This window comes from Cheilinus undulatus, linkage group 10, assembly GCF_018320785.1.
Source record: "Cheilinus undulatus linkage group 10, ASM1832078v1, whole genome shotgun sequence".
Lineage (NCBI taxonomy): Eukaryota > Metazoa > Chordata > Actinopteri > Labriformes > Labridae > Cheilinus > Cheilinus undulatus.
In genome coordinates, this window is record NC_054874.1 from 37,186,709 (window position 1) to 37,208,420 (window position 21,712).

Sequence of the window (21,712 nt, forward strand, 5' to 3'; positions counted from 1 at the left end):
AAGTTAAATCCTAGCTATTCTCTGTACTAAAAATAAGCACCAATTATCAGAGTTTGGGCTGTGGTAGATGGAATGAATGCTGATGAAGCTCTGATGACTTTAACAGCATCCAGGTGCTCCTGCATATTAAAAGCCTTTATGGTCACATAATTAGGCAGGGACACTATTGTCTTGATTGGTGTGCATCTTGATTCCAGGTGGCAAATGGTGTGCTAATGCGTCTTTATGAATCAAGCCAAGCTTATGGCTGGCAAGGGAATGGTAAAAATAATTCTAAAGTGGGAGTATGTGACAAATCTTCAATGATAGCTAATTTAAACATAGAAGCAATGGTATTCTTTTTTTTATTATTTTTTGAAGCACAGCATGTATGCAGCCATTTTCTGAGCAGGCATGGAGAAATAGGACATTTAAAAGTGTTAATCCATGTGACTGCTGCTTCATGCGTGTGACATCACACACTGCTAGGGAATAGTTGTAGTGAGAATAGAACGGTAACAAGACTGAGGCCGGGCTTAGAAAACAGGACTTCTGGGCCAAATGAACATCTTAATAGAAAAAAAATATCTGCTGTCGTTGAACCCTAACTATGTATACCCTGCCCTTACAAAACGATCCCACAACGACAGAAGGGACTCGTTACTTAGCTCCTTTGCTGTTTTCTTCTTGTTTTGAATTAAGGACTCTGATCAATAAAAACACACTCCATCTGGTGTATACTTAACAGTAAACCATTTTTTCATTCCATGAATGGATTTCACACGAGGAGAAAATATGTTTATTGCAGCCTTCCTGATTAATGCAGCAAGCTACTTGCAAAGCATTCTGGGATTAGTGACAGCATCCAAGAACTCCACTTTTAACAGTTTTCTCCCTTATTATGTGAAATTCATCAGAGAAACCAAAAAGTTGGTTTGCTGTTTTAGCAAATATACCTCATGGAGCGTAGCTTTTTTGAACAGAGTTATTGCAATTAAGTAAGTGTGACAATAACAGTTTTGGCGGTGGGGGGGGGGGGGGGGGGTCTATAAAATATAAACATCTGAGCAAACTGCTACAATAAAAGGTGGCTATTATTATCGGCTTGCAGTACCACTAAACCCCGCTGTAGCTACCGCCTCATTCTCCCCAAATGACAACAGTTTGGACCACAGTTGTGGACTGGAGCTTTTCAAATGGATTTGCCTGATGAATGACATGGATGCTGGCCAATCCATCTGCTTTGCAAGGTTACATGAGTAGACAACCTTAGAAAAACAAAGACATAAAAAACAAACAGAGTTTGGGAATTTACAACCTTTGCAATCTTTTTCAGTCTCCGTAACCAGCAAAGTCCTCAACAGAGCTTCACTTCAGAAGTTTATTTTGTTTCTTGATAGTGTATTTAACTGAAATCAGTTGATGTTCTGTGCCTTGGATTTTTTTTCTATCTGTCCCCCAACTTATACTTTGCAATAACCTTTTCTCTCAATTGCTTGGAGTGTTCTTTTGCCTTCATTGTGTAATGTAGCCAGGAATACTGGTTATTCAGTGACTGAGCCTTCCAGACACAGGTGTTTTTATACTACAATCACTTGAGACACATTCATAGCACTTAGGTGATGTCACTAATTTTGAGTGTACTTGCACCAATCACATGGACCTCTGTTCAATAAAGTCAGTCACTCTAAAGGTGATAAATATTTATGCCATCATATATATATATTTTTTTTCAAAAACAGCCAAATTCTATTGCCCTTGATTGATTTATAAAATCAGTTCAAGGGTAAATCATCCAAGGGGTTGAATACTTTTTATAGGCAATGTACTTTCATACATAGAAATGAAGTTTTTCAATCTGGAATGTCAGAGATGTTCTGCTCCTCTGTAATATCAAGGGCAGGCAGAAAGGGCAATATTATAAATTCAGCAAAATGTCCCTTTCACAGCCCATCAATATTCTGCGGTCATTGTGAGGAAGTGGATTCAGTCTTAACGAGGAGATCCAACAGATAAATGATCAAAAAACAGGACAGCTATTGTCCTTGAACTATTAATGCCGTACTAATAGCGCAGGGTGTCAAGAGTAATTTTAACAAGAGTGTCCTGAGTCAAAGTTTTTTTCATCTCACTCTGTTGCCTTTGACTTCGAGGAGATAACTGTCTCCTCTTTCTCTCCCACTCTTGCTCTCATCAACGCATTACCAACTCAGGCACGCCTTTTGCATAATCACCATCCTCTGTGTTTCCTCCTGCAGCCGGGATAAGGGGACTCATTATAGAAGAGAGGGGAGATGGCGAGGGAGCAGTGTGCTTTGCGTAGGTCATACTGTTTGCTCAGGACTCAAAAAAAAAGTTCAGGAGATTCTGGTAAAATTAAACCAACCAAAAAATCCCTCCACTGACTGGGCACAGTGCTGACGCTGTAAGCTGTGACATAAAGTAGGATATATAGCATGTTATGTGTTGTGAAAACACTTCACACAGCAAGCTTTGCAGACATGCATCTCCGTTTCTACTATTGATTTCTTGTTTCTTCTATGTTCATCTTTTTTCCCAAGCACTGTTTTCAACATGTTTGAAATTGTTATCCTTTCTATTGATTCTCATTGTGTCTTTTCAAGCTTTACCCGTAATTTTTCGTTTCTTTTTTACCACTTCCCACTCTTCTCCTTACAGATAAAATACTGAAAATAGGGAGCACCACAACAAAAGAAAAGAGTGAAGAATAGGCCATGGCTGAGAGGATGATTGCTTCTCAAAGTGGTAAGCAGCAGACACTTACTGTTTCCTCGCTGTTTTGTTCCTGAGAGTTGTGTGTCCATTTGGACAATTTCATTACTTTGGCTTCAGTCCTGGCGCCCTTATGTTTGAGAAAAGTGGACATATTGCTCAAGAAGAAAAGCCCCCTCTGTTTGGCCAAGGGGATATGTGGATCACAACCTGCAGCCATTTCAAACTTTAGTTTTTTTGGTCTTGTCTGAATATTTCAAATGTCTTTTTGTATTTGTGGCATTTGCAGATTGTGAAGGAGGTGTGAAGAGGTGGAACTAGAGGTGTGAAATGCATAGTGCATGTGAAATAAGGGAGCATCTAACCCCCTGGTTAAACAGGGCATCATTTTGGCAAAGAGTGACGCACAAATGGGTGTTTTTACCTCTAAACTCATGTGTGTTTGAAGAACGAGTAAGCCCCAACAATTCTAGTGCTATTTAAAACACTCCTTTTCTCCCTTTTTCTTGTAAAGTCAAATAAACTGCATCTAGCACAATGCAATCAATGTTACACATTTTTTGGATAGTTTATTCCTTTTGTGCCAAACAAATTTAAGTGTAATGTTACGCAGTTGCATCTTACTGTCTGACTCACTAAATAGTAGGAGAATACTGCATCATTAACAAGGTTATTGCTGGTCACTAAGAAAATCAGAGCAAGTGTATTATCATAGACCTATGCTATTTCATTTCATTTTACCTGGACTTTTTGTCTTGTATGGCTTGTAAAAGGTCAACCTTGTGGTGCACAGTCAAGCTTTAAACATCTTTTTTTTCGAGGACAAACTGGGCTTTAAAAAATTGGTGCTACAGTCACTTGATTTTTTTTAAAGTTCTGGAACGATAAAGACAAATAAAAAGCTAAACAGAAATTAAACCTCAAAGATTTGTAAGTGTGATGCAGAGTAAACAAAAATGACTTGAGACTTTCTCTCTTGGGGACCAAAAAAATTGAGAAAGTAATAATTTTATGATAAATGTCTTATAAATATTTGTATATTTACAAAAAACAAAACAAAAAAACATCCCCACAATCTGTCTTTGCAATGGCTGAATTTGTGCCATTATTCAAAGCAGTTCCTGTCTTTAGAGACACAGAGGGACACATCACAGGATCTCTGTCTCTCTTTCTCTTTCTATTATAAGCTATCCAGGCCGCCTACTGCATGATCTGAGAGTAAAGACGTGCAGGTTAGCAAAGCATGACATGACAACAGAACAGCCTGCCATTGATTATCACAGCCATAACATAACGATGTGGATAGAAATACCTGTGGAAATGATTGAAAATGGATTAAAATGGACACAAATATGTTCATTATCAGAGTAACTGGTATGGATTTCATTTTTAAATAACCTTGAAAGTCATCCAAGTTCCAGGCTTGCTAGAAAAGCCTCATGAATAGCGTCATTAGAAAGGCACAACAGCAAGCTGTAAGAGGGACAGAAAGTATGCGGCTACAATTTATGATTCAAAAATGTATTTTTTTTTACTTCAAATAACCTGTGTCTCTTCATGTAGTACACAACAACATCAGTCTCAGAAGTTTTAATGACACACCACTTATACTCAAAAGCAATAGTTGAGGTTACAAAGTAAAAACAAAGCATTTACAGCACCAGTATCATAAAAAGATATGACACTGGGGAAAATATGATATTTACATTTAAAATAGATAAAAAAAAAGAATCAAAAAGAGAAAAATCTGACATTAAACTACAAAATAAGAGTAGGAAAAAGTAGAAACATATCGTTGGCCTCATAGCATAATTGCCTAAGTCATAGTTTAAGGTTTTCAGAAAAAAATTTAAACTTTTTTTTTTTTTTTTTTTGGCAAACACATTGATTTCTTTTCATTTATACTGTAAAAGGAAATTCCAGCAAATATGTGAATGAGTTTCCTAAATAAAGTAAAGCCATACCAAGGACTACATAACAAATAAAAGTGGCTGAATAGATCCTAATGAACAGACGTAGGCATACAGTGATTATGGATTGTAACAAGCACTCCCACCATCGAGGGAAATTTGATTATCCCAACAGCTTAACAAAAAAGAGACAGAAATGAGCAATATTTAACAAAAGTATATACTATGTTAACCTTGCAAAGCAGATGGATACGCCCATTTCCTTGTTTTTCACTGGCAAATCCATCTTGTTAGGCTCCCATCTAAACCGCTTGGGCCCGGTTAGAAAGTGACAGGACCAATCAGCGACTAGGGGCAGTACTTTCAGGCATGGCAGAGTCGTGATGTAAACAAGCAGCAGCGAGAGGCTGGTGCAGTTATGGCAGAAGAGCTTCGCGTGTATGCTGCTAAAGCACAAGTTTTATCAGAACTTGACATTTCTTCATTAAAAGAAGAACAAAGAACAGCAGTGAGTTGTTTTCTTTTCAAAAATGACAAAAGTCGAGTACTGACATGTCTATAGTCACCATGTTTCGCGTTATTCCAGCTCAATAGCTGCCATGTCCTGTGTTTTGTTTCTCTGATTGGCCCGTAGAGATGTGACAGACAGAATGTTCATCCAATCAATCTCCGAGTTTTTTTCAAAGCCTCTGCCTTTTCTCAAATGTTTCCTATTGAAGCTTTCCCAGATGGATGTGTTGGTGGCGTGTCAGGTTAATACAATATACTATAATAAAAAGATTTTTAAAAAGGTGCGAAGAATACTTAAATACACTATAACCAAAATTAGCAGCAATAATAACAACAATAACAGTAATGTACATTCAAACATACATGCTTAGTGTACGTCATGATCTGCATAACAAACGTTAATTTTTCATCACAGTGCCTTGGGAGAATCTTTTCTTTTTTGCCTTTTTTCAAACTGATTTATGTTTTAAATGTGTTTTATCACCAGTCTGTTCCATAATTTCACTCCACAAATAGTAATGCAGAAACTTGTATTGTTGTACAGACATTATTGATTTTGAAATTCAACTTCCCCCTTAAATTATAGCCTCCCTCTCCTCCACAGAACATTTTCTGAATATTTCCTGGCAGCAGATAATTCTTTGCTTTGTACATTATTTTAGAAGTTTTGAATTCCACAAGGTTTAACAATTTAAAGTTTTAGATTTCAAGAATAACTGATGAGTGTGTATCTGAAAACCAACAATATAAACTGTTTTCTTTGCTGTTTTTGTAGTGTTCAACGTGGCTGTAGCCAGCTATACATGTTTCCCTATACCTCCACACAGTAGGGCACTAATAAGCAGTAAAGTGAGTGAATAACTGAGCAAATGAAGTTCATGATAATTATAGAGAAGGCGCTCTCTCCTGCCTAGGATGATTCTAAAGGTAGTACCTGCTGTTCACTATGCAGGCAGTGTACTGAAACAGGGGATGTGACAGTCAACACAGCATCAGGGGCAACAATGGAAGAGACAAAGTGATAAACCAAGCCAACAATCATCTCCATCTGTACCTGACAATCATGTCTGTCAAACTAGCTGGCAAAAGATACATTTTACATTAGCAGTTTATGTTGAAACCTGTAAAACTTATGGAATAAAGACTGGTTTACCGGTTATCCAAGTGATAGCTATGAATACAATTGTATTTGTTTATTTTTTTGATTAAGTCCATATGCCCAGAGTTAACATAAAAGTCACCTCTTCAAGTGTTTCAATGTCTTTAGTATACATCCCACATAGGTCAGATTATTGCATATGACTTGAAATCTCTGGTGTGCCCTCTGGAGGTGTCCTCCGGTAATTTGAGTTGCACAAAGGCAATCATTTTTAAAAGAAAGCCCACAAATCAGCCAGGTTCATATGCAAATAAAGGCTAAACAGCAAATATATTTCTGACCTAAGCACGTCATGTATTCAGACCAACACTCCCACACAGAAGGTACATCGCTTCTTACACAAGATAGGCAACGTGAGGAGAAATGACAAGTGCATCTGTGAAAAACTAGAAATGACACTTCGCCTTGTGAGCACTGCACTATGCTACTCTGGGTGCAAACTAGGACACTCATTGTTTCATTATTGACTCAAGCACTTTATTCAAGGATGCTTTCTCCCTAGTTTGAACTCATATACTATTATGTCATGAGCTGACAGAAGTAAATGGCTTCTCTGACGCACTTTTGGCTGTGTAAAACCAGGCCTGTTCAAGTCTTTCAGCTACATTGGATTTATGCAACCCCTGTCACCGAGCTGCACTGTAGAGTCAGTGTCCCCTGTTGCTCCCTCTCTGCCTGACATAAAAAAAAATCATCACAAAAAAAGGACTTGATCCCTCATCAATGCAGGAGGGACAAACAAGTTATAACAGCAGGATGTGTGCTATCTAAGGCTAGGGTTCATATTGTCACCCTGTTTCTTTCAGTAACACCAGGAGCATCTTTAAATTTCCAATGAGTCCATGAACTCTTCACAGCTTCTAAAAGAAGCATCCTTGATTCATAAATAATTCAAGATTATGGATTGCAAAGTACAGGAGGTGCTGTATCTCTCTCTCCATATGCTGCTATCTCAGAATAATAGTAGGTCATTCTGAGGGGCTGTGGATTTTTAAGTTATTTATTTCTGTGAGTCACATTATTGATTTTGACATTTTTCTTGTCATTGTTATGAAATGGTATTACTATGACATTTTTATTCATATTTTGTATATAATATTTGTGATCATATTTGTAAAATATATTTTCCTGCCAGTAGTAATCCCTTCAGCCCTGGTTGATGGCTCTTGCCATGCTACAGGAGGTAATAACTTTCTATATTTAGATTTAATTGGATCTATGACCAGGATGTAAACAAGCACAGTGAATAATTTTATTGATAGCACAGATAGCATTTTTTTGGCATAGAGTGTTTGGTAGTGTTTTGATCTTTTAACTGGTTTAGTATGCAGGCTGTGTTGGGACCAAGGTTATATTAGTTTTGGATTTTTCATGAGTTTTAGTTTCTATTTCATTTTAACTTTCTATGTCCAATTTCAGTTTAATTAGTATTTACTGCTGGTTTGTTAGTATTGTTGAGTTTATTTTGCAAAAATGCTTTGTTTTAGTTAAGTTTTTATTAGTTTAAGTGTTAGTTTTAGTTTTTTCTGATACAGTAAAAGTCATACATTTTTTAAAAACATATTCAGGCTACTCTTCAATTATCATTTTATTTATTTAAAGATTATGTTTGAATACAACTCTAGACATGAAACTACCACTGTGTGAAGTCTTAACCAATCAAATCAGGCTATTTTACACTCCCCAGACTAGGGCTGGGCAATTAATCAAAATTACATTAAATTGCAATTTGGCCTGTTGCAATTTTCAAATCACAGAAGGTGCATTTTTTTTTTTTTTTACCTGAAATTTGTGTCAAAATACCTGTTTACAACTTATTTGCATCAGAGATATTGTGCATTACATATCATGCTTAATTTTTGTATATTTTGTTAAATTATTTATCAGAATCACAAAAAAAGATCACTCCATTCAATGCAACAATTCACGTCCAATTAGCAATACCAGTCAAAATCATCATGATTCCATATTTTTCCAAAATACTCAAGCCCTGATTTAGTCTAATATTGTGTTTGTTGGAAAATGCATATGATGAGGAACTTAAGAAATAATCACATTTCAAATTGCAATCCCAATATTAGGGGAAAAAAATCACAATTAGATTATTTTGTCAAAGACTAAAACTAGGATTTTTATTTTATTTTATTTTATAAGTGCACTGTACAGTTTAGTTAATGTTTGTTGTTTGGTACAGCTTAGTTTTTTATTTTAGTTCCAGTTAACTGAAAATGATTTTTGAATTTAGGTTTAGTTATTTAGTTAGTTTTAGTTAACTTTAATGGTTGGGACAGTTGAGTAGAACCACTCAACCAGAGCAATGAATAACCACATTCAGCAAGTTATTAGACAAGGGTACTGAAGCCAGGAGGTGCTAGCACTGCTGACTTTAGTGACACTCAGCAAACCAATTCAATATCCTTTCACTTGTGCTAGCATTTTCTTAACCTGGGACAATTCGGTCATACACAATTAAAAGGAGCATTTAACAGGATTTGAAAGAAGTTGCCAAAGAGCATTCCTGGTAGTTTTAGATAACCTGGGAACTTGGGTATTCTTGTTGTTCACTGCATATATATGCTTGTGTATTAAACACAAGATAATGTGTTCCTTTATTCAAATAACATAAGCTTAGAAGTTCAGTGAAAGCTGATCCATTTCTTGATTTCATTTCTTAATATCGCTTCAAATATGCAAGGTTAGGGAATTTTGTCTGAAAAAAACATTACAGATACTTTTAAACCTTGATATTATTCCACATCACTCCTGCCATGGTGGTTGCAAGTGAATTTTCCAAAGAGGTCTTTTATTGGAATATTGAGGTTGGATTTGATTTAGTCTGTAGGTGAGATGATTGTGCCACTTTTCTATTATATAGATACCACTCTAGTACTATTTTTTTCTTGCAGACTTGAAGAGCAATGGGATCATTCCTAAAAGCAGCAAACCCTAAGCATGGTCTGGTTTATTAGATTTGATGTCTTTATTCAGTAATTTAGTCTGACAGAAAATCCTGGCTGAAGATACAGATTCTGGTAAATGTATGAAGGGCTCCGGTTCTCATTCTTATATGTCAGATATAATCTAATGTGTGGATGTCTTGATGACATCTGAACAGTATATCACGCTGTAACACAGCACAGATCAGTGCACCCCCCTCAGGCATGTTTGTTTTGCCGGGCCTGTTGAGAGCAGATCCATCATTTCTGAAGCCAATTCCTGCATTCACTAAACAAAAAGATCATCTTGACAAGAGTTTTAATTTACAAGTCAAACTCCAGTTGACTTCACTCGCCAGAAGCTGAGCTTTTGTCAGATTTTAGATTGAATGTGCGTTTGTAAACTGCATGCATGTATCTCACACATATTTGTGTTTGTTTACCCAAACTTGACTGCACGCATGGCTGTGTAGGCAAGTGTGTCGTCTGCATCTGTGCTTTTGGGAGAGACAGAGATAGAAAAGCAGCGGAGGTGATGTTGTGTGAAGAGACGGGAGGATGCAGACAGATAGTGTCATTCCTTCAGTATCACCATTAAATCTTAATCTCCCAGCCTCTCGTGGGAGGAGCCAGCCGAGCATGGGATTGTGTTTTGCATCCAAATGGAGTTGTCGTATTCCTTCAGAGAGAGCTGCATCGAGACCAAGCTTGATGGGTCTGTTCTAAACTTCACATATGTCTCTGGATGCACCGGCTGATCATCCAGCTGCTGTTGTTAGCACTAAAGTCTTGTTAAGCTCAATTGCCTCTTAAACTGTAACATCTCTGATCAATTAAAAGGAGGAAAAAAAACAAAACTCCCAAGCGAGTGTAGTTAAGATATCAACCACTCTGTGGGAGTTTCAGGCGGTTACATCATAGCAGCTGAATCTCTGCAGCAGTCAATACGCCAGCTTAAAGCTGATGTTGCGTTTACACTGATTATACAATTTCCCTTTATTCTTCTAACACTCACTAATTGACAGTTAGACCATGTTAACGTTGGGATTGTTGTCTACACTTCACTCTATTAAGGATGAAGTAAACTTTGGTTCTTGTTTTATCATCAGAGCCTGACGTGTTCTACTGAAAATGAGCAATTTGGTCAATGACTGCTATAAGAACTGTACTAAATTTTGAGCATTAGTGTACAGTATACAAACCTTTTTATGAGCATTTTTCTCTAAGCACCTATACGTTAAATAACAATACAGACACGCTTAGAAATAAGGTTGTCTTCTGATGTCTTTATAGGGAATTATGTTAGCTGAATATGAGAGGGAAGAAGTGAGAGGGACTAACAATTTGTCTTTCCTGTATGATATTTTATGTTAAATTTCTGATCATGAAATTATATTATGATACTTTCCACACTGTTAACATTTTTGTTGTAGAATTACAGTAACTAGCTGGTAGTAGGGTTGCAATTATGTTACCATGAAATTAACAGGTTTTTACTGTCATTAAATTGTACAGTATTGTTCTATAATGAAAAAACAGTAAGGCTTTTAAAATTATTTTACAGTGTTTTACTATTAACTGATTTGCTTAAAAATACATTATATAGTTGGTTTTCCCTTTGCAACATCTTACACTTAACTAATTTGTCTCAAATGCTACTTTGTATGTTAGTTCTTGTTTTATTTGCCTTTTATAAATTTGATAATTCTATATTTCACATGCATGAAAAAGCAGCAATGTATTATTTTTTAATTCATAAATAAAAAGAAAAAAAAATCTAATTCACCATGAACTACTGCGGCAAAGTAATGTTTCTTATGGCAACCATGGAGCAAAGAGGAAGTAGAATGTATTCTGAATTAGATGTCTGTACTTTGTAATTTCTTGTAGACAATACCCCACCACAGTCAGGCAATGACTGACTTATTGGATAACTTCACTCAAGGTGCAGAAGTGTTTAACATCCAACAACGGTAATAACAGGCAACAACACATCTAAACACATATCAACACATATCAACACATCTAAAACACACATTTTGCACAGGGGCATGATGGGAAAACTCCATCCCTGGATTGGAAATGACAGTGGGTGTAGCTTAGATCATTTGACTATCAGTGACTCTCTACAGAGTTGGACTAACACTTACTTACATTGTCCAGTCACTCCAACATTGACAGCCAGTTGTCAGAATTGAGTTAAAATGATGCTTTGTGGATTAGAATCAACTCTGACATGTTTAACACTGAGGTTACATGACTCCAGGTTTTACTGCATACATATAGATGGAGGGCAAAGACAAGAACAGACTGAACTCCATATGTGCAGCTCACGTGAAGTTTCCCCTCCCAAAATACATGGTTGGCAGGAAAGAGCGGTATTTAAGGGGGTAAAAACATTATAGTTGTGTTTAAAGAGGCCAAAAGAGTGTAATTTAATAGACTAGCTTTTATGATAACAGTTAAGTGCTGTATTCCTAAATAATGGGTTCATGCTGTTAAGATTCTGCCGTAAATTTACAGCATGGACTCGTCAAGCACTGAAGCCTATAGCCTTTACAGGAAACAAAAAGAATCTTACTGTTTTTAGTTACGTTTTCATTTTCATTTTCATTTTGTGAGTATACAGATGGAGCTGCAGCTGAAATATTAAACTGTTGAAATTGCCCCAGTGAGAAAATAACTGATTTGAGGGAAGAAATCAGAGGTATTAAATTCAAACTAGATATGCACTAATGATGATGAAGTGATATTATCAGCCTTAATTTGTGCATTTACACTTGGCAATTTTTTTTTTTTTTTTGTGCATATTCTTTTCACATCAGTCCCTGCAGCTGTGTTAATGTTGTCTTGAGCATTTGGTAAACTTCTAAATGTTTTTCTTACATCATTTATCCAATATGCTCCCAGTTTGTAAAATATGGAAATCTGCTGACAGCAGTCTGGTCCATGTGTCTGACTGGTCATATGCTGCTGGTTCCACCACTTTTTTGTGAACACCCTCAAAGAAACTCTTCGTGTGACTGTTCAGCACAAGCCGTTTTGTCAGGGTTAGTAAAGCCAGATAACAGTATTCTGTATCTGCTACCTGCATGCACAGGCATCTGGTATCAGTATTTTTTATTTTTACTGAAATAATGAACAAGTTAAAGAAATTCTGGTTCCACGACAACTTAAAAGGCTAATTTCTCGACTCAATTAATTAAGAACCATTATTACCAATCATTATTATAAATCAATCAGCCAATTGTTTGCTAGAAACCAAAGTTATCTCTAGGCAGTTCACAAAGAGGGCAGGTCCAGACCGTACTCTTTGGTGTATTATTATAAAGAGCCAAGAATCTCACCAATGAGCTCAGCACTAGCAGTATTAGCCTCGTTACAGTGGCAAGAAAGTCCTCCCCTTTAACGGGCAAGAACTTAAAGCAGAACCAGACTCATGCTGACTGCCATCTGCCAAAGCCACACTAGGGTTGAAAAGAGGAGGAAGGAGAGGGGGGCAGGAAAAGAGACGAGGGGGATGCAGAAAGAGGGACAAGAGAGAAACAACAAACGAAAGACAAATTCATGACTTTCATGACCATGACCAAAATAGAACACATAATATATATTACAAATGATTATTCTTAACCAAAAATAACAACAGTGGCATAAAAACGCATTGATTCTGACATGGGTCATTTTAGACCCACTTACGGAAGAGTGTAGGGTCCAGTCACTTGTGCATCTAAGGGTTAAAAAGGATTGCATGTCAGCATCCTGAGGAAACTTTTGCACAGCACAGTTTCTCCTAGATCAGCCTATTTGCCTTATAATTAGATGTGTCACTGAGGCCCTCTTGATATAGAGCTGTGTTTTCTAATAATGTAGGGATGAAACCTTAATGCATTATTGTGCATGCCAAACATTTGAGGACTCATTAGCAGTGGTTAATTTAAACTCCATAAAATATCAACTTATAATGATCCTTGGATTTTAGTTAATTTATTTAGTTTTTTAGCTTTAATGGAATTCACTGCCTTTGGACATTAAAATAACAGAATCTCTATGTCTTATTGAAAATAACATCTTTTGATTTTTAAAAAGCTTTACATTACCTTTGATATGGGGTAATTTTATAGCCTGACTTAATGTTTTACAATGTTTTAGAACTGGTTTTCATTTCTAATTTGTCAGCTTGTCTCTTATTTCATTTCATTATATTGTCAAGTTTTTTTGTTTTTTTTAATTCATTTCTGCTAGGTCCTGTCGTTGTGAAGCAGGTTGGCATCTCTCAGTAAGGCAGCTCATGTTTGTAATGGTTTAAACATTTATTACAACATAGTTTTTGTTTGGTGTCTTGGCTACGACCTCATCACTCCGTGCAGACTTATATTACATGCAGAATTTGAGGAATCATGAGATAGTATCTGCAGGTGGATGCTTGGGAGGTGCCAGGGTTGAAAGCAGGAGCACAGAGCTTATCCAGGGCAGAGCTGGCAATAGCAGGGCAGGGGGAGAGACCGGATATCTTGCACACCGTCAGTTGGGAAGATGTTTGTCAGGTAATTGGATAATGACACATGGCAAGTGTGAAATCAGCACAGATCAAGTTGTCTGCCCGGACTAGTTTGCAGACGTGGTTCCATGTGAGCTGAGTTTAGTTAAAGTCCCTGTAAAGTGAAATCCAAAATTTGTGTCAAAACACAACAGATGTGTTGGAATAAGGTTATATAATCTATGTGGGACTGAATTTTGGACTTTTTGACCATTTGACAGTTTTTCTTCACTATTGTAGCTGAGTTTAATTTTGGCAGGGCAAATATAGCCCACCATGACGTCACTGTGCACTATCTGAAGGATCTCATCCCCTAACCATGTAATATTACAGAGCAGCTTATCTAAATTCAGTCTGATGTTAGCCAGTATCACTGCCTTCATGGAAAATTAACTGCCAGCTGAATGATGTGTTTTTATTCACTGTAAGCTAAATTTCCCAAATCTATCAGCCACAGTGGCCTAGGGGTCATTAAAAGCATCATAACAGAGAGATTTGTGCCAGAAAACAGTAAAGCTAATCCCCGACTTCTATTATTGCTCTGGTGTAAAGCCAGGTAGCGGCACTCTGGCCATAGTTCACTGTAAAGTCAGGGGGTAGGCTAATGGCATGAGTGTTTGTCTTTTGTCTCTGATGATTAAAAGAAGCGGGTTGTGGCTTTGTCTCTCTCAAAGCAGAAACAGTTAAACCACTCCTGTCTGTTAGCATAGCAGTGCTGAAGTTTAGTAAATTATCCGATGATAGACACAGTCTATTCCTGCCAAGTCTGTCACAAAAAGATTTCCATTTTAATCAGCATTGAAGACTTTTATTTTGAAGAAAATACCATCATGCCATAAATGTGACTGTTTCTCCAGTGGCTGACAGACAGCAGACAGATGATTCTTCTGTTCATTCCGGTTGTAGCATTTTTTTTTAATAAACTGAGAGGATTGTATTTCTCCTGAGTGGGCTCGGCTTCAGCCATCCCGAAGCAGATATATCTGGCTTATTTTTAACGATTTTCAAACATATCTTTTTAAACTTAGAGATGTTTTTCATGACTGAAATTTGGCCCAGTGGTTCATAACACAGTGGCCTGTCATACAGCAAACCTGAAATACAGATCTTTGTTTCACTTTACTGGGACTTTAACAGGTAAGGGCATTGACTGTAAACTGCCCTGGAAAAGAGAGTGATACCCTTTGTATTCACTTTGAAGGCAGTGCACGTCGCTCAGTAATTGAAAAAATAAAGTAGAATGACATTTAGTCATGTGGTACTGATAAGTCTGCTCCTGAGTAGCCCATCCATCCCTCCATTAGCTTTATTCCATACAAACATAATAGATTTTACTTCTCTACTTCCTCAGTTGCATTTACCCATTTGTCATTTCTGGCGAATAGTCTCTTTCCCAGAAATAGTAGTGTCCAGAAGTAAAGGCACTGCCTGGCTCTTATCTCAATGAGCTGTGCTTCTTCCACATCCTCTATCAGCAGGAAACGACCCATACTCGTGCACCACCTTCCCATCTTCTCAGTAGGGAGACAAAGTAAGCAGCAGACCAGGCATGCTGCATTTCGAGATGCCTCGAGGGTAAGCCTGCAAATTCTCACCTGACACACTCCATTCCCTGAAAAGCGACAAAGAAAACTGTGACGGAGCTTTTAATTATACTTAAGGCAGAAAAATATGAGAGTTTATCCAGAGGGATTAGAGATTTTGTTAGTGACATTTCTGCACACCGGACGTGATATTTATTTCTATTTTGTTGTTGTTGTCTGTGTTTTTTTTCCCCAATGAAGTGCTACTTTTTCCACAACATCAATTGGATATGGTATTATTAGATCTGGCTTCACACTTTTAGATATGAAAGGGAAAAATAATCTGTGAAAGAGGTAGGCTCTGACAGCACAGTGAGGCGTAATGGAAAGGCTGGCTGCTGTTTCAAAGGGAGAACGCAGTAAGAAGACTGGTTTTGGAGGGAGGAACCTGCTCGCTGCAGAAAAGAAACGACGGGGATAAAGCAGCCAGGAGTCTAAATTCATTGCACTGTACCTAGTTCTGATTTATTATGGATATGACCTTTTTTTCATGCTGCTCCTTCTTGTAGCTCTAAGGCAAAAACTCCCTCTGGATTCTAAGACAACTATAATTCAGTGAAGGATGCAGGGGAGATAATATATAGAAAACAGAAAACGAATGCATAAGTGCTGTCATTGAATTTGAAAGCTTTATATTTCACACTGATGCCTATAAAAGCTAAGAAGTTTGTCTATTGAGTAACTTTCTTTGTAAATGAAAATACTGTCGGCTGAGTACATGGACCCTTTTTTCCAGATCTAGTCAGACATTCATAGGAATGGAAAACACACAGCATTCATCTTGTCTGTTATAATTTCTGTGCTGCCCACATGCCTCATTATTCTTGGTAATAGAGTCATATCTCCACCAAGTCTATTGATTCCTCATTAATTTCTCAGCCCTTCCTTCCAAACCTATCATTTGAAGTCTGGCAGATGCAATGCAAATGATGCCAAATGAGGCTGTGCTGTTGCTGTGCAGATCTGCATCATGCTAAAATGCACCTCACATTTTGTGATTATGATTTTTTTTTTTCAGCAGAAAGTGAAGTGAATACTGCTTCAAACACAATCCACGGTGCAGATTTCTGTGTAGGCAGATTTACCATCTTCCTACGAAAAGGCTGAACTTCTCCTGAACTCTGCAGATCTGAAACAGTTTCTATGTTACAACTTATATCCCTTTAAATAATGTATACACTCAGTACGCTGTCTATTGTATGCTGCTCTTAGAAAAGCAGTTAGAGGGTGACAACAGCATCTTAGCTTAGGACTTGTAAGGTCAAATGCTTTGTTAGCATTAAGGTATTGTATCTCTTAAATCTCTTTATAGCAGAGACACAAACTCATACGGCAGACAAAATCTTTTATTCATTAATAGTAAATGAGAAAGTGAGTAAAATGTACATAGCCCTTCTTGAAAAAGAATAAGCACAACTCTATTCTTACAAAAGTATGAAAGTGGAAGGAGGTTTTTATGTTAACCAGAGGATTATAATGTAAAGCCAGTGTTGATTGTCTCATCAGGTGTTACATGTTTGACGCATCAAGGCTAACCTGAAGCTATTGTCCCAGTCTCATGTGGTATGATCACCATGTACCCAGATTTCTATTAATTCTGACTCACTAGTATTTTTAGACCATGTGCCACATCTTTTAAAGAGTTGGTTTGATGCCTTTTGAAAGAAACTCGTCATCTCTTATTGTTCAGTAAGGCTAACCTTCCATTATCCTCTGACACGGTCCTCAAAATGCTATTATGGGCTGATTAGGGAGATGACAGCAGTGATCAGAATTTTTGCCCTTGATTAAAGAATATTCAGCCCTTTTGTTGCTGTCAAGAATGATCAAGAGGAGACAAGCTTTGCTAAGTGAGTGAACGTGACTGGGAGCGCCATCATCATCTTCTCTATAACACCTCGCCCCCCTTCTTCTCCGTGAGAACATATTAACATGCTGCTGTGCTGTCATCCCCAGTGCCCTACTTTGACCAGATGGGCCTCATTCAGGTCTTTCACAAAAACACAGCCGTGAAGGGATCTTAAATGTCATTCTCAATATCACCAAAGTCATAATTAAGAGTAAGGAGCAGAAGGACATGTACTTTGTGTCATGACTCGATAGATTGTCTCGTATCAGGAAGATCACAGGTTGAATTACCAAACCTCTCTCGAGGCTATGCAGTATGACAGATTGGTGGTTTCAGTCGAGCATAGTCACACTGTCACTGTTCTTGCAGTTGACATGAAGGCTTTTAGACTGAACATTGTACAGAGCCTATAAAAAGTATTCACCTCCTTGGATGTTTTTTCTTTCTATTGATTTTACAAATGAATCATGGTCAATATAATTAGGCTTTTTGACAAATGACATGAAAAAAAACTTTTTAGTCTTTGGTAGGTGCGCCTTTGGCAGCACTGAGACTGTATGGGTATGTCTTAATCAGGCTTGGACACTGCAGTTTTACTCCATTATTCTTTGCAAAACTGCTCAAGTTCTGTCAGGTTGCACAGGGACTGGGTGTGAACAGCCCTTTTTAAGTCCAGCCACAAATACTCTATTGGATTGTGGTTGGTTTTGACTCAGCCACTCCAGAACCTTCATCTTGTTGTCTTTAAACCACTTGCCTTTGCTGTATGATTTGTCTTCTCCCTAGCCATAGTTGTCTTACAGACTGATTAAGACTGTCCTCCAGAATCTTCATATATTTTGCTGCACTCATTTTCCCCCTACAAGCCTTCCAGGGCTGGCTGCCAAGAAGCATACCCACAACATGATGCTGTCACCACCATGCTTCACCATTGGGATGGTGTGTTTGTGGGGATGTGCAGTATTTGGTGTCCACCAAACATAGCGTTTTGTCTGATGGCCAGAAAGCACCATTTTGGTCTCATCAGACCAAAGAACTTTCTTCCAATTGACAATGGAGTCTCCCACATGACTTTTGGCGAACTCTAGTCAAGAACAAGTTTTCTTCAAAAGTGTCTTTCTCTTTGCAACTCTCCCATAAAGCTTTAACAGGTGAAGAACCGGGGAGACAATTGCATGCAGAGTCTCTCCCATCTCAGCTTGAAACTCCTTCAGAGTAGTCATGGGTGTCTTGGTGGCCTGTCTCACTGGTCAACCTTTTTCACTTTCACTCAGTTTGTGAGGATGATCTGATGTAGGCAGATTTAAACATGTGCTATATTCCTCCCATTTCTTGATATTACATTTAACTGAACTCTGGGGAATGTTCAGTGCCTTGGAAATGTTTTAAAATCGATCCCCTGAATTATACTTTTCAATAACCTTTTCTCTGAGTTGCTCGGAGTATTCTTTTGTCTTCATGGTCTAACGGTAGCCAGGAACACTAAGTAACCATTGACTGGACCTTCCAGACATTGGTGTTTATACTACAATCACTTGAGACCAGTGGTGTATTGCATGGTATAAACAGTACGTATACTATGCACCAACCTATTCTATGGTCTATGTGGAGTACCCACTTCTAAAAAGAGTATACCCCCTGTTGAATAAGGTCAGTCACTTTAAAGAGGGTGAATATTTATGCATTCACTCGTTTTACATCACATATTTTCATATATTTGTCATGGGTTTGTAGAAATCAGTTGCACTTTGACGTTAAAGCTCGAGTATGTAACATTCATTGAGAACCATGTAAAATCAACTCTACTTCCCTTCCCTTCCTGTTCTTCTCTGTGTTTGGGCTCTGTAGCTCCGCCCCTCTTCTCCCATACCTCCCAGCAAATGTGCATGTCCACTGAATCAAATACTGATGATGGCAAAGCTCTTGCGGAGTGATTTTGCACTGCTTTTCCACTGAAACCAATGGCTGAATTACAGGTTAGAAAACACTTCATCTCAGCATGAACAAATTCGACATAGGACTGAACACAGCTGGTAACTCCGCAATTGTATCAACTTCTCACTGAGCTGAGAGGCAGAAGCAGCAGCCAATAGAACGCTCCTTCTGACCTGAGCCATGGTTGGCTGCGAGTGCTAGCCTCCTCATTGGCTGGAGCATCGCCCCTTACTGGTTTTCCTCAAGTGAAAGTGCAGCGCCTGGAGGCGTTGCAGAAGTGTGATATTCTGTTAGATGGCTTCAATCACAAGACCCTGACAGGTTGTGATGTTTTTGTGGGCATACGATACTAAAAATAAATCGCTTACTGCAGCTCTAAAGAGGTGTCTTTGGTTTTTTGTTTTGTTTTTGTCAGTAAATAAATAAATAAATAAATAAAATGCTAAAACATCCAAGGGGGTGAATATGTTTTGATGGCACTGTGTGTGTATGAACCAATAGATTCTTTCTGTGTGAAACTGCAGCTTAATCACATTAAACACACAGTGTATACATTCTGCCACAAGGGGGCTCTCAATAAAACCAATAATATAAGCTGAAATGCTGAGATGCACTGCTCACTGTAACCGATTCCATTACATTCTTCCCATTTTGAATGAAGGATTCTATACTGTAACCATGGATTCTTTTTCAACGAACTTGAAATTCTACACATTGCACCTTTAATTTTCTAACATAAATTATCTGTAGTACTTTTCTTTATTCTTAATCATTTAATATCTTTTTTTATCTATTATGCATTTGCCTCCGAATCATGTTTTTTCCCTTGGGATGCTTTGCAAAAACAGGACTAACTCAACTCTTATTATTTTAAAATGTGCATTACTAATGGTTCCCAAGTGCCTGCAATATTATTTATGCTAATTCTGATTCATGTTTCAGGAATTATGATAAACTTATTAACTAAAGAATCTGCATAACCTAAGTTGAGGGGTTATGTAAATTAACAAACCAGAACAACTAATGCATTTTTTAACAACTCTTTTTTTTTTTTCCAAAATAAACACTCAAGTATATTTTCTAAACTAGTTTGGATGTAGGAGCATAAAAAATGAACAAAAGGATGTTAAAAAGATGTTTTTATTTTCTTTTTGTTGTAGGGTTATGTATGACCTCCTGCTGCTAAATACTGTTTGCCTGTTTTCTATGAGGTTTAATGCTTTTTTTTTTTTTTTTTTTCTGTCAGGTCTCCCTAAAAACCAGATCTCTGATTTTATTGTGAGTCACCTGGCTTTAAAAAAAACACACAATGACTAATAAACTGATTAGACCCTTACCAAAGCTATCATTCTAGTATATTTTGGTTTCATTCCTGCTTGTTAAAGCATTTGGACAGTTTCTGCATGCAACAAACCATCCACCAGGCCCCCATGTTGGTTCCGTGCAAGGTTACCAGGCCATTTCTGCTGCGTCTGCACAGCTTGTCTTAATGCAAACTGATATGCATGATGTAACAGGAGGCGTGTAAGGAGACTGTTGGAAGAAGTAACCTTTGAAGATATCAGAGGTGAATAAAGGGGGCTGAAACCAGGTGTTTATTAGATGTTCTTATTCATGGCTTTGTCCTCACACATAGCCCACAATTATTGCAAACTGTAATAACAGAGTGCATTGCGGGAAATCAAAGGCTGCACTCCCTGTGGCTTACTTCCCTCAGTGTTTGTTTGTGTTTTTTTTTTCCCTGTTGTTTTCCATACAGGAAATGCAAGGCTTCTAATTAAGTCTTGGAGGGGGGAGAATGAGCCGTCTTTGGCGGCCAACTGTGAGCGGCTATCGCAAACTCTACTTCGATGTTTAATTTATGTGTGCTGTATTATTTATGGATGCCGTGATCTGTGTGTATATGGGGCTTTATGCAAACTTTGGCTCTGTGTGATGTTTGGAGTTTGGAACAAAGACAGGAAGAAGAAATATGAAATGTACAAAGATTTAAATGTGTAACTGGCATGGAATATAGTAAGGTCAATATAAATGTGCTCTGTCTGGGAGTTATATGTTTCCCTGTCTCCTTCTCCTTCTTCTCTCACTAAATTATACATCCACTTCACATTACAGAAATACACTCAGTACATGCACAGTATACAAACACATGCACACACTTAACCTACAGCAGCAGGGTATTTGTTGTTATGTTTACTCTCAGGAGGATTATTCAAAATTGAAATATAACCTCACATACGTAACCTAATTTAACACAGAAACAATGTTTTGTTTTGAAGGCAAACAGAGAATACTAAATGAGGAAACCAATTTTAAACCCATTTAGAAAGCCGTCCCAAATCAGCTTTGTGAACAAAAAAAAATGTCTTGAAAAGGTGTTGTCTACACACATACACAGAAATACACACACTCACTTTCTCTTTTTTCCCTGTAAGACCCCATCGCAGCAGACTATATCCACAGCAGCAGATGATGATGGGGCTGGAGAGGTGGACGGGGTAATAACACCCATGACACTACTGCCTACAAAGGCCAAGAGGGTCGTGTTTATGTTCCCTCCACTTTAGCCTTTAATGTGCAG

The 21,712-nt window shown here is 37.7% G+C and overlaps 1 protein-coding gene across 1 annotated transcript in view; it reads left to right on the forward strand.

Annotated features, from left to right (window-relative positions):
* The first annotated feature begins 2,656 nt into the window (after nucleotides 1-2,656).
* The window catches only part of lingo2 (leucine rich repeat and Ig domain containing 2), a 158,509-nt gene continuing 139,453 nt past the window's right edge, over nucleotides 2,657-21,712 (forward strand). Inside the window, exon 1 of the mRNA XM_041797875.1 lies at nucleotides 2,657-2,745. The gene's annotated coding sequence lies outside the window, so the exon portion shown is untranslated. The remainder of the gene's footprint in view (nucleotides 2,746-21,712) is intronic.